Source organism: Pseudophryne corroboree, chromosome 1 (assembly GCF_028390025.1).
Source record: "Pseudophryne corroboree isolate aPseCor3 chromosome 1, aPseCor3.hap2, whole genome shotgun sequence".
Classification (NCBI taxonomy): domain Eukaryota; kingdom Metazoa; phylum Chordata; class Amphibia; order Anura; family Myobatrachidae; genus Pseudophryne; species Pseudophryne corroboree.
The window spans coordinates 431,582,520-431,595,155 of NC_086444.1; the positions used below are offsets into that span (position 1 = coordinate 431,582,520).

General features: G+C 47.8%; 1 protein-coding gene across 2 annotated transcripts in view; it reads left to right on the top strand.

Annotated features, from left to right (window-relative positions):
• The window catches only part of OSGEP (O-sialoglycoprotein endopeptidase), a 91,945-nt gene continuing 79,309 nt past the window's right edge, over positions 1 to 12,636 (top strand). The window contains exon 1 of one of the 2 annotated variants that reach the window (XM_063913464.1): positions 1 to 80. The gene's annotated coding sequence lies outside the window, so the exon portion shown is untranslated. Of the gene's footprint in view, positions 81 to 162; positions 185 to 12,636 lie in introns of those variants that run through there. The other variant, XM_063913463.1, reaches the window with a different exon arrangement.

Sequence of the window (12,636 nt, forward strand, 5' to 3'; positions counted from 1 at the left end):
CACGCCGGATACACGTCGCGAGGGAAGACACACAACACGCCGGGGGTGGCATCTGGGGGCGGTGCTGCTCGGTGGGGAAGGTAGGTACAGGAGAGCAGCAATGTGGGGGGGGTGGCATCAGATACACGCGTGGTCCTCGGGGGTCCTGTCCTGGCCAGCTATGGGACATGTGAATGTGGGACGGGTAGGGATAGGGGGCAGTGAAGGACATAGCTCCTGTTGTACAGTATTAGTATATGACAGACGTAGAGTCCATGCACATCATATTGTTGCCTACTGTTTCATGTCGTTGTGTGTTATTTGTATTATTAGCTGCTCATTGTACAGCAATACCTAATATGTTGGTACTGTTATAATCTATATAATAATTTCCTTGGGCAGTGGTTCTCAAACTGTGCCTAGTCATCCTGGGGTGACTTGGGGCACTTGCAGGGTGCCTTGCATTGGTGATCCAGGGCCAATTCCAATTACCTATAGTCAGTGTCAGACTGGCGTATGAAGGGCCACTGGGGGGATGCAGTGGTAGGGGCCCGCGCTTCGTGGCTTGGCTAACCTTTCATGAGTGCATGGTCTGGGCTACTTGATAAAAATGAGTAAATACTGCTAGTGCATGCATGATAATGTACCAGATTAATAACAACAATGCACTATAGTGAATAGACCATAGTCCTGTGCAGTATAATGTAACACATATATTTCAAGTGTCTGGTATCTGATCCCTAGAGGTTTAAGGGGGGTACTCACGGAACGATATTCTAAGCAATCTGACTAGATTGCTTAGAATATTGCCATGATCGCTCCGTGTGTAGCCCCCTCAGCGATAGCGATGCGCGGCCCCGCACATCGCTATCGCTGCTGCTAGATTGGCCTGCATGCAGGCCAATCTAGCGGGTCGCTCACTTCACCCGCTGGGTGAAGTGAGCGGCCCCCCGTCTCCCCCCGCACGCTCAGCACAGATCGCGCTGTGCTGAGCGGCGGGAGAGATGTGTGCTGAGCGGTTTGCTCAGCACACATCTCTCCTGCATCGGCCCGTCTATATGGGCCTTTACTCTCTACACCTGTGGGCCAGTCCGACCCTGCTTAGGGTCAAAGTAATAGGCAAAACCAGAACTGGAGGCTGCCGATCTTAACATATGTGGCAAATATCACCGCATAACTGAACCTAATGATGACATGTAAACACAATTTCTCTAACGTCCTAGTGGATGCTGGGACTCCGTCAGGACCATGGGGAATAGCGGGCTCCGCAGGAGACAGGGCACATCTAAATAAAGCTTTTAGGATCACATGGTGCGTACTGGCTCCTCCCCCTATGACCCTCCTCCAAGCCTCAGTTAGGTTTTTGTGCCCGTCCGAGAAGGGTGCAATCTAGGTGGCTCTCCTAAAGAGCTGCTTAGAAAAAGTTTTTTTAGGTTTAAATCTCAGTGAATCCTGCTGGCAACAGGATCACTGCATCGAGGGACTTAGGGGAGAGATTTCCAACTCACCTGCGTGCAGGATGGATTGGAGTCTTAGGCTACTGGACACTTAGCTCCAGAGGGAGTCGGAACACAGGTCCTCCTGGGGTTCGTCCCGGAGCCGCGCCGCCGATCCCCCTTACAGACGCTGAAGACGGAGGTCCGGAAAGCAGGCGGCAGAAGACTCCTCAGTCTTCATGAAGGTAGCGCACAGCACTGCAGCTGTGCGCCATTGTTGCTACACGTCTCACTGATTCAGTCACGGAGGGTGCAGGGCGCTGCTGGGGGCGCCCTGGGCAGCAATATTAAATACCTTTAGTGGCAAAATAAATACATCACATATAGCCATTAAGGCTATATGTATGTATTTAACCCAGGCCAGTTTTCTTAAAACCCGGGAGAAAAGCCCGCCGAAAAAGGGGCGGAGCTTATTCTCCTCAGCACTCAGCGCCATTTTCCTGCTCAGCTCCGCTGGTGAGGAAGGCTCCCAGGACTCTCCCCTGCACTGCACTACAGAAACAGGGTAACAAAGAGAAGGGGGGCATAATTTGGCGATATTGATATATTAAAAGCGCTTATATCAAAAACAACACCTTCTAGGGTTGTTTATATACATTTATAGCGTTTTTGGTGTGTGCTGGCAAACTCTCCCTCTGTCTCCCCAAAGGGCTAAGAGGGTCCTGTCTTCGATTAGAGCATTCCCTGTCTGGCTGCTGTGTGTCGGTACGTGTGTGTCGACATGTATGAGGACGATGTTGGTGTGGAGGCAGAGCAATTGCCGGTAATGGTGATGTCACCCCCTAGGGAGTCGACACCGGAATGGATGGCTTTAGTTATGGAATTACGTGATAATGTTAGCACATTACAAAAGTCAGTTGACGAAATGAGACGGCCGGAAAACCAGTTAGTACCGGCTCAGGCGTCTCAGACACCGTCAGGGGCTGTAAAACGTCCCTTACCTCAGTCAGTCGACACGGGTACCGACACAGATGAATCTAGTGTCGACGGTGAAGAAACAAACGTATTTTCCAATAGGGCCACACGTTATATGATCACGGCAATGAAGGAGGCTTTGCAGATCTCTGATACTGCTGGTACCTCAAAAAGGGGTATTATGTGGGGGGTGAAAAAACTACCTGTAGCTTTTCCAGAATCAGAGGAATTGAATGACGTGTGTGACGAAGCGTGGGTTAACCCAGATAGAAAACTGCTAATTTCCAAGAAGTTATTGGCATTATACCCTTTCCCACCAGAGGTTAGGGCGCGCTGGGAAACACCCACTAGGGTGGATAAGGCGCTCACACGTTTATCAAAGCAAGTGGCGTTGCCGTCTCCTGATACGGCCGCCCTCAAGGATCCAGCAGATAGGAGGCTGGAAACTACACTGAAGAGTATATACACACATACTGGGGTTATACTGCGACCGGCAGTAGCCTCAGCCTGGATGTGCAGTGCTGGGGTAGTGTGGTTGGATTCTCTGACTGAAAATATTGATACCCTGGATAGGGACAGTATTTTATTGACTCTAGAGCAATTAAAGGATGCTTTTCTTTATATGCGAGATGCTCAGAGGGATATTTGTACTCTAGCATCAAGAATAAGCGCGATGTCCATATCTGCCAGAAGAAGTTTATGGACGCGACAGTGGTCAGGTGATGCGGATTCCAAAAGGCATATGGAAGTATTGCCATATAAAGGAGAGGAATTATTTGGGGTCGGTCTTTCGGACCTGGTGGCCACGGCAACTGCCGGCAAATCCACTTTTTTACCTCAGACCCCCTCCCAACAGAAAAAGACACCGTCTTTTCAGCCGCAGTCCTTTCGCTCCTATAAAAACAAGCGACCAAAAGGACAGTCTTATCTGCCGCGAGGCAGAGGAAAGGGTAAGAGAGGGCAGCAAGCAGCCCCTGCCCAGGACCAGAAGCCCGCCCCGGGTTCTACAAAGCCATCAGCATGACGCTGGGGCTTTACAAGCGGACTCAGGAGCGGTGGGGGGTCGACTCAAGATTTTCAGCAATCAGTGGGCTCGCTCACAAGTGGACCCGTGGAACCTGCAGATAATATCTCAGGGTTACATGTTGGAGTTCGAAAGGTCTCCCCCTCGCCGGTTCCTAAAGTCTGCTTTACCAACGTCTCCCTCAGAAAGGACGTCGGTTTTGGAAGCCATTCACAAGCTGTATTCTCAGCAGGTGATAGTCAAGGTACCCCTCCTACAACAGGGAAAGGGGTATTATTACACACTATTTGTGGTACCGAAGCCGGACGGTTCGGTAAGACCTATTCTAAACCTGAAATCCTTGAACCTGTACATACAGAAATTCAAGTTCAAGATGGAGTCACTCAGAGCAGTGATAGCGAATCTGGAAGAAGGGGACTTCATGGTGTCCCTGGACATAAAAGATGCTTATCTGCATGTCCCAATTTACCCCTCACACCAAGGGTATCTCAGGTTCGTGATACAAGACTGTCATTATCAGTTTCAAACGCTGCCGTTTGGTTTGTCCACGGCCCCTCGGGTCTTTACCAAGGTAATGACCGAAATGATGGTTCTTCTACGAAGAAAAGGCGTATTAATTATCCCTTACTTGGACGATCTCCTGATAAGGGCAAAGTCCAGAGAACAGCTGGAAGTCGGTGTAGCACTAACCCAGGTAGTGCTTCAGCAACACGGGTGGATTCTGAATCTTCCAAAATCTCAATTGACCCCGACAACTCGTCTGCTGTTCCTGGGAATGATTCTGGACACGGTTCAGAAAAAGGTGTTTCTCCCGGAGGAGAAAGCAAGGGAGTTATCCGAACTTGTCAGGAACCTCCTAAAACCAGGAACTGTGTCAGTACATCAATGCACAAGAGTCCTGGGAAAGATGGTGGCTTCTTACGAAGCGATTCCATTCGGCAGATTCCATGCACGGACATTTCAGTGGGATCTGCTGGACAAATGGTCCGGATCGCATCTGCACATGCATCAGCGGATAACACTGTCACCAAGAACAAGGTTGTCTCTCCTGTGGTGGTTGCAGAGTGCCCATCTGTTAGAGGGCCGCAGATTCGGCATACAGGACTGGGTCCTGGTGACTACGGATGCCAGCCTACGAGGCTGGGGAGCAGTCACACAGGGAAGAAACTTCCAGGGCGTGTGGTCAAACCTGGAGACGTCCCTTCACATAAATATACTGGAGCTAAGAGCGATCTACAATGCTCTAAGCCTGGCAAAATCGCTGCTTCAGGGTCAGCCGGTGTTGATCCAGTCGGACAACATCACGGCAGTCGCCCACGTAAACCGACAAGGCGGCACGAGAAGCAGAAGAGCAATGACAGAAGCTGCAAGGATTCTGCGCTGGGCGGAGAATCATGTCATAGCACTGTCAGCAGTGTTCATCCCGGGAGTGGACAACTGGGAAGCAGACTTCCTCAGCAGACACGACCTTCACCCGGGAGAGTGGGGACTTCATCCAGAAGTCTTCCACATGATTGTGAACCGTTGGGAAAGACCAAAGGTGGACATGATGGCGTCTCGCCTCAACAAAAAATTGGACAGATATTGCGCCAGGTCAAGAGACCCTCAGGCAATAGCTGTGGACGCTCTGGTAACACCGTGGGTGTACCAGTCAGTGTATGTGTTCCCTCCTCTGCCTCTCATACCAAAGGTACTGAGAATTATACGGAAAAGAGGAGTAAGAACAATACTGGTGGCTCCGGACTGGCCAAGAAGAACTTGGTATCCGGAACTTCAAGAGATGCTCACGGAGGATCCATGGCCTCTACCTCTAAGAAGGGATCTGCTTCAGCAGGGACCTTGTATGTTCCAAGACTTACCGCGTCTGCGTTTGACGGCATGGCGGTTGAACGCCGGATTCTAAAAGAAAAGGGCATTCCAGAGGAAGTTATTCCTACCTTGATTAAGGCTAGAAAGGAAGTGACTGTACAACATTATCACCGCATTTGGCGAAAATATGTTGCGTGGTGTGAGGCCAAGAAGGCTCCAACGGAAGAATTTCAATTGGGTCGATTCTTACATTTCCTGCAAGCAGGATTGTCTATGGGCCTAAAATTGGGGTCCATTAAAGTTCAAATTTCGGCCTTATCAATCTTCTTCCAGAAGGAATTGGCATCAGTGCCTGAAGTACAAACTTTTGTCAAAGGTGTACTACATATACAACCCCCAATAGTGCCTCCAGTGGCACCGTGGGATTTGAACGTAGTTTTGAATTTTCTCAAATCTCATTGGTTTGAGCCTCTAAAATCGGTAGATTTAAAATACCTTACATGGAAGGTAACCATGCTATTGGCCCTGGCTTCAGCCAGGAGAGTTTCAGAGTTGGCGGCTTTATCATACAAAAGCCCATATCTGATTTTCCATTCGGACAGGGCAGAACTGCGGACACGTCCTCATTTCCTCCCTAAGGTGGTTTCGGCTTTTCACTTGAACCAGCCTATTGTGGTGCCTGCGGCTACTAGCGACTTGGAGGACTCCAAGTTACTGGACGTTGTCAGAGCATTAAAAATATATATTTCAAGGACAGCTGGAGTCAGAAAATCTGACTCGTTGTTTATATTGTATGCACCCAACAAGATGGGTGCTCCTGCGTCTAAACAGACGATTGCACGTTCGATCTGTAGCACAATCCAACTTGCACATTCTGTGGCAGGCCTGCCACAGCCTAAATCTGTAAAGGCCCACTCCACAAGGAAAGTGGGCTCATCTTGGGCGGCTGCCCGAGGGGTCTCGGCATTACAACTTTGCCGAGCAGCTACGTGGTCAGGGGAGAACACGTTTGTAAAATTTTACAAATTTGATACTCTGGCTAAGGAGGACCTGGAGTTCTCTCATTCGGTGCTGCAGAGTCATCCGCACTCTCCCGCCCGTTTGGGAGCTTTGGTATAATCCCCATGGTCCTGACGGAGTCCCAGCATCCACTAGGACGTTAGAGAAAATAAGAATTTACTTACCGATAATTCTATTTCTCATAGTCCGTAGTGGATGCTGGGCGCCCATCCCAAGTGCGGATTGTCTGCAATACTTGTACATAGTTATTGTTACAAAGATCGGGTTATTACTATTGTTGTGAGCCATCTTTTCAGAGGCTACTTCGTTTTTTGTTATCATACTGTTAACTGGATTCAGATCACAAGTTGTACGGTGTGATTGGTGTGGCTGGTATGAGTCTTACCCGGGATTCAAGATCCTTCCTTATTGTGTACGCTCGTCCGGGCACAGTACCTAACTGAGGCTTGGAGGAGGGTCATAGGGGGAGGAGCCAGTACGCACCATGTGATCCTAAAAGCTTTATTTAGATGTGCCCTGTCTCCTGCGGAGCCCGCTATTCCCCATGGTCCTGACGGAGTCCCAGCATCCACTACGGACTATGAGAAATAGAATTATCGGTAAGTAAATTCTTATTTTACTTAATTTAATATTTCTTTCTAAATTTCTCAATAAAGAAACTTTTTGCCTAGGGGTGCCGTAAACAAAATTCTGATGCTCTAGGGCAGTGGTTCTCAAACTCGGTCCTCAGGACCCCACACAATGCATGTTTTGCAGGTAATTACTTACTGACACATTTTAAATGGTCCATAGGTGGAGCTAATTATTTCACTTGTGATTCTGTGAGGAGACTTGCAAAACATGCACTGTGTGGGGTCCTGAGGACCGAGTTTGAGAACCTGTGCTCTAGGGAACCGTGATTTGAAAAAAATTGGGAACCACTGTCTGTCCTAGGGTCTGTCTCCTGAGTGTTAGAGTGTGGCGGAGCGGGACAGCGCAGGGGGTGGACACTGAGGTGGCCTGACATATGCCAGGTCCCTTTCCTAGTTTCAGAAGAATTATATTATGTTTTGGAGGATGGAAAAATATAACTAATGCAAATCAAAAATTTTGTGTGTACCTGTGGGATGCTGATTTTGCAGACAGTGATAAATATGAGAAATCTGAATAATTATGCCTCACCGTAGTATCCCCTCAATTCATAATCTGCCACACAGTAGTGCCCCAAATTCATATTATGACCAATTAGGGCCATAGTATGGGTGGTGTGGACAGTGACGTCACGGCCTGGAGGAAACATGACCCCTGCCCCTCTAGGCTCATCCTATCATAGTTAAATTGCTGTGTACCTGTTGCAGTGTTTAATATGTGAGCAGTGTGCCCAACTATGCCGAGCTCCCTTCCTACTCCACGTCAGCACTGACTATTGACACACAGCGTAGAGACATCAGGGCGTCTCAGCTCCTGAGCTGAAAGGAGTAACTGTGCCATGGACAGCCTTCCCCAGAACTGTCTGTATCCTGGCATGTGCCTTTCTATATCTGCGTTTGGACGTGATAGTCTGTGTAAAGTGCCCTAGCACAAACACCTGGACAGCAGCATTACTTACTTTTGAGAGTCCCATGCAAGACGCACTTCAGGATCTTCTGGTTTCAAACTCGAAATTCCTAAACAGAAAAATATCTCTCTCTATCTTCCCTTTGGCCAATCATTCTCTCTCAAAATATGTAGTTAAAATACTGTGTAATATATAGTGGTGGCAAAAAGTCTAATGCTGGATAGATACAATCGTCAGCCTGATTCACCCGATAATGATTGTATAGGGGTGTACAGGACAAATAGCCGATAAATGGAAGACCACCAGCATTTTCTTGCACTTAAGAGGTTCTCACGGATCATTATCAGTTTCTTGCCCTTTGGATTGACAGCTGCGCCTCAGGTGTTCACAAAGGTAATGTCCATGATAGCAGCCACCCTGCCGTTTAGTGGAGTAAGAATTATTCCTTACCTGGACGATCTCTTGATTGCATCAGTCTCCTTGCAGGAATATCTCCTCTTGATGGTTCAGGTGTCTCAGTTCCACGGTTGACTTGTAAATTGACACAAGTCCAGCCTGACCCCGCCTCAACAGTTGCTTCACTTGGGTGCTCTATTGGACACCCAGTCCCAGCATTTTCTTTCCCAGGGACTAGATTGTATCTTTGCAGACAATTATAAGGTCTCTCATAAGTATGTGTTGGGTGTCAGTTCACTTCTGCATGAAAGTTCTGGCCAATTAGTCTCCAGGTTTGACATGATGTACTTTGCTCAGTTTCACTTCAGAACTCTCCAAGTGTAGCTCCTATCCAAATGGAACCTGTCCCACTTTCAGCTCCTGTCCCAACAACTCTCATTGTCACAGCAAGTTCGTCAGTCCCTGCTGAGGTGGTGACCTTTCACCTAGGCAAGGGGTGTCCCTTCCTGATGGAGGTCTGGACACCTGCTTACCACAGATGCAAGTCTGTGGGATTAGATGGGCTGTTGTTCTCAGCCTCACCTTTCCATCAATATGTTGGAACTCAATGCAATCTACAGAGTCTTCTGCCAGGTGAAGCCTCTTCTACAGTGCAGGGCTGTAAAGGCCAAGTTGGACAACGTGACTGCCATTGCATATATAAAAGTTGGTATAAGAAGCCCGGGGGTGATGTGAGAAGCCAACAGAAATCTACATGTGCAGAACAGTAACTCCCAGCTATGACTTTGCTTTACACCTCTGGAGTTGACAACTGGAAGGCAGACTACCTCAGCTGCCTTGGATATTCACCGGATGGGGGAGTGGTGCCTCCATTCCACAGTGTTACAACGGTTTGTGGGATGTCAGGGCCATCCTAACATAGACATGATGGCCTTCTGCCACAATCACAAGCTCGAAGGGTACCAGAACTCCGGATCTGGAAGCCCTGCTGGTGGACGCTTTCCAAGGCTATTCCATGGATATTTCCTCTAATATACCTCTTTCCACTGGATTCAGTGTTGCCTTGGGTCTTCTGCAAGCTGAAGCTAGATGGCGGGTTGGCCATCTTAGTGCATTTCAGTGGCTCTTCCTCTCTTGACAGACCTTCTCACTCAGGCTTCATTTCTGTATCCTGATCTCCTTTGCCTGTCTTTGACAGGGTGGCTGTTGAGATAGCCTTCCTAAAGGCCAGGGATTTTTCCAATGCTGTTATGCGCATCATGCTTTGTGCCAGGAAACCTGTGTCAGCTTAGGTCTGTCAACATGTGTAGCGGGCCTATTTTACCTAGTGTTCCATCAGGAAGATGGATCCATCGGTTTTCCTCCTTTCTCGGCTCCTGTCATTTCTTCTGGAAGTTTTGGACTTGGGATACAGTTTCTCTTCCCTCAAGGTACAGGTCTCACAATCGATTTTCAGTGGAAGATCACACTTCTTCCGGTGCAGACTTTCCTAGGTGCTTCATATGTAACCTTCCTTTATTCCCCTGGCTGCTTCTTGGACCCTGTTTCTGGTCCTCTTGGTTTCAACACCATCACTTCGAACCCCTGGAAGACAGTTTTCTTCCTAGCTATCTCCTCTGTCCAGAAGGTCTGTGACTTGAATGCCTTGTCACACAAGTTGCCCTTTCTGGTCTTTCACCCTGGCCAGGTGTTCCTGGAGGCAAGGATGGGTTTCCTCAGAAGGTGGTCTCCATATCAGCCAGGAGATTGTAGTGCCCTCTCTTCCAGGATTCTCTCCTGTCTCTTGCTACATTGGACGTTGTGCAATCTGTCTATTTGTATATGGACAGGACAAAGGCCTTCTGTAGCTCAAACTCTGTTTGTTCTATATGATAGCAACAAGCATGCTTGGCATGCTTCTAAGCAGACTATTGCCAGGTGCATTAAAATGTTAATCCGCCAAGTCTACACTTTGGTGAATAAGCCTGTTCTAGACTTGGCGACGGCACATTCATTTCGGTCATTTGTTTTTTCCTGGGCAACTCAGCATGGTGCAGAGCAGCTTTGCATGGCTGCTATGTGGTTCTCAGTGCACACTTTCTTTAAATTGTACAGTTTTGACATCTTCACGTCTATAGACGCTACAGTAGCTTTGGGCAAAGGGTCCTACGAACAGCGCAGGAGTGTTCGCTAGCTTAGGGGACTGCTTTGGGATGTCCCAGTGTCTCCTCAATGTCCCTATGGATGAAAGAGAAAATGGGATCTTAGTTCTTACTTGATCATTTTTTCTGACTTCCATGAGGAACACTGGATACCCACTCTTACTCCCCTGGCTTCTGCTTGGGTTTGTTTCTTGGGGTTGGTGGGCCAGGGATCTGGATTCATATTATATGCTTGTTTGTGTGCCTGGCTTGCCGCCTCCTTCTCAGACTCTCTGGGCCTAATTCAGAGTTGATCGCAGCAGTAAATTTGTTAGCAGTTAGGCAAAACCATGTGCACTGCAGCGGGGACAGATATAGCATGTGCAGAGACAGTTAGATTTGGGTGGGGTGTGTTCAAACTGAAATCTAAATTGCAGTGTAAAAGTAAAGCAGCCAGTTTTTGGTTGGTTCTAAATCGGAGTGGGAGAAGGGACCTTCTGACGTCACTAGGAGAGGCGACGCGTCACCAGGGGGAGGAGCTACGGCCGAACAGGGTACCCGAAAAGTACGCTCGCCACGCTTTGGGCGCAGTGTTTCGCTCCGCTTGCCACCTGATTACTAAAGGTAATAGTTGGTGGCGTGGATAGTATCCCGCTGACCTAGCTCCACCCCCTTGTCATGGCTCCTCCCCTGACGTAAAAGGTTCCTTAGGCCACTTGAATATAGCATCTACCGCCAGTTTTTACCCTGCACAGAAACAAAATAACCCACCCAAATCTAACGCTCTCTGCAAATGTTATATCTGCAAATGTTATATCCTGCGAAGGGAAGCATCAGAAAAGGAGCCACAAGAGAGGCAAACCAGCCTGAATCATCCTGAAATACCAGTGGTGGTGTGGGGTTTGTAAACCAAGGGCTGGTCCAATTCTTAAAAAAAAAAAAAAAAATATATATATATATATATATATATATATATATATATACACACACATGCTGATTTTAACTGTTACTTGTTTCATTGCTCCTTTGTCTCTACAGTCTGTCTCTTTATAATTCAATAAAGTGACAGGACTGCTGGTTGTGTGTGTGTGTGTGTGTGTGTGTGTGTGTGTGTGTGTGTGCGTGCGTGTGCGTGCGCGCGCATGGCTTCTAAAGCACCATCCAAACCCACAAAAATTTCCTATGTATGTTCAAAATGTGAAAAAAGAGCACAAGTGTTGGCAGCTCCGGGGTGTGTGTGACACATGTTTAGGACTAGACACACAGGCCGGGAGTAGTGGTCCATCTGGTTCATGGGAAAATGCCTTAGCTGATTTATCCAGAGAAATGGTGGAGTCTCGCAAGCAGCATTTAGAATGGGCTGCGGGATTCTCTAAAACCATGGAGGAATTCATGATTAGACTTACCCCTCCCACACAGGTAGAAAAACCTGTCCGAAAGTCAGTTAAGAGACCCCTTCGTGTTGTGCAAGAGGAGTCCGAGGAAGAAGAGGGTCTCTTGGTAGATGACGATGACAGGGAGTCGGGGGAGGAGATATTTGAGATTTCCCCTACAGAGGAAGATTCAGAGGTTAAAGGGTTAGAATCCCTTATTGAAGCAGTGAAACAGGTCCTTAACTTCAATTGGATGAAGTCAAGGAACCTGAAGATTTTGATTTGTTTGAGTCTCAAAAGCCACAGATGGCAGTATTCCCCCATACCTTAGACGCTGCAAGAACAGATTATTATTATTATTATTATTATTATTATTATTATTACATTTTATTTATAAGGTGCCACAAGTGTTTCGCATCGCCGTAGAAAGGACAGTACAGGGAGACAAAACTTAGCATTACAGTAAATAAATAATAACAAAAATAGAGTACAGGTAACAAAGAACACTACAATTCTCAAAACATAGTACAGCTAAAATGTAAGTAGCGAGGGAGTAATCAGCATACTACTTGGGGCTGGTGGCCATAGATAGAGATGAGCCTTTATCAGCAGGAGAAAAAGCGGGTAAAGATGGTCGCTGAGTAGGAGAGAGCTGTGAGTGAAATGTGTTGAGAAGAGGGCTTTGACAACAAGAGGAAAGAGGGCCCTGCTCTGAAGAGCTAACAATCTAGTGGGAAGGGGCAACAGACAGATGACATAAGGTGCAACCAAGCGGGAGGTAGCCTGATGGCAAAGCAGAGATGTTCAAGGCAGGGGGATGGAGGAGCAGCCTCAAGACTAGGTTATGCATCAGAAGGGTATGCTTTGATAAATAGGTGGGTTTTTAGTGCCCGTTTGAAGCTTTACAAGGTCGCGGAGATTCTAATGGAGCGGGGGAGCATGTTCCACTGAAGGGGTGCAGCATGGG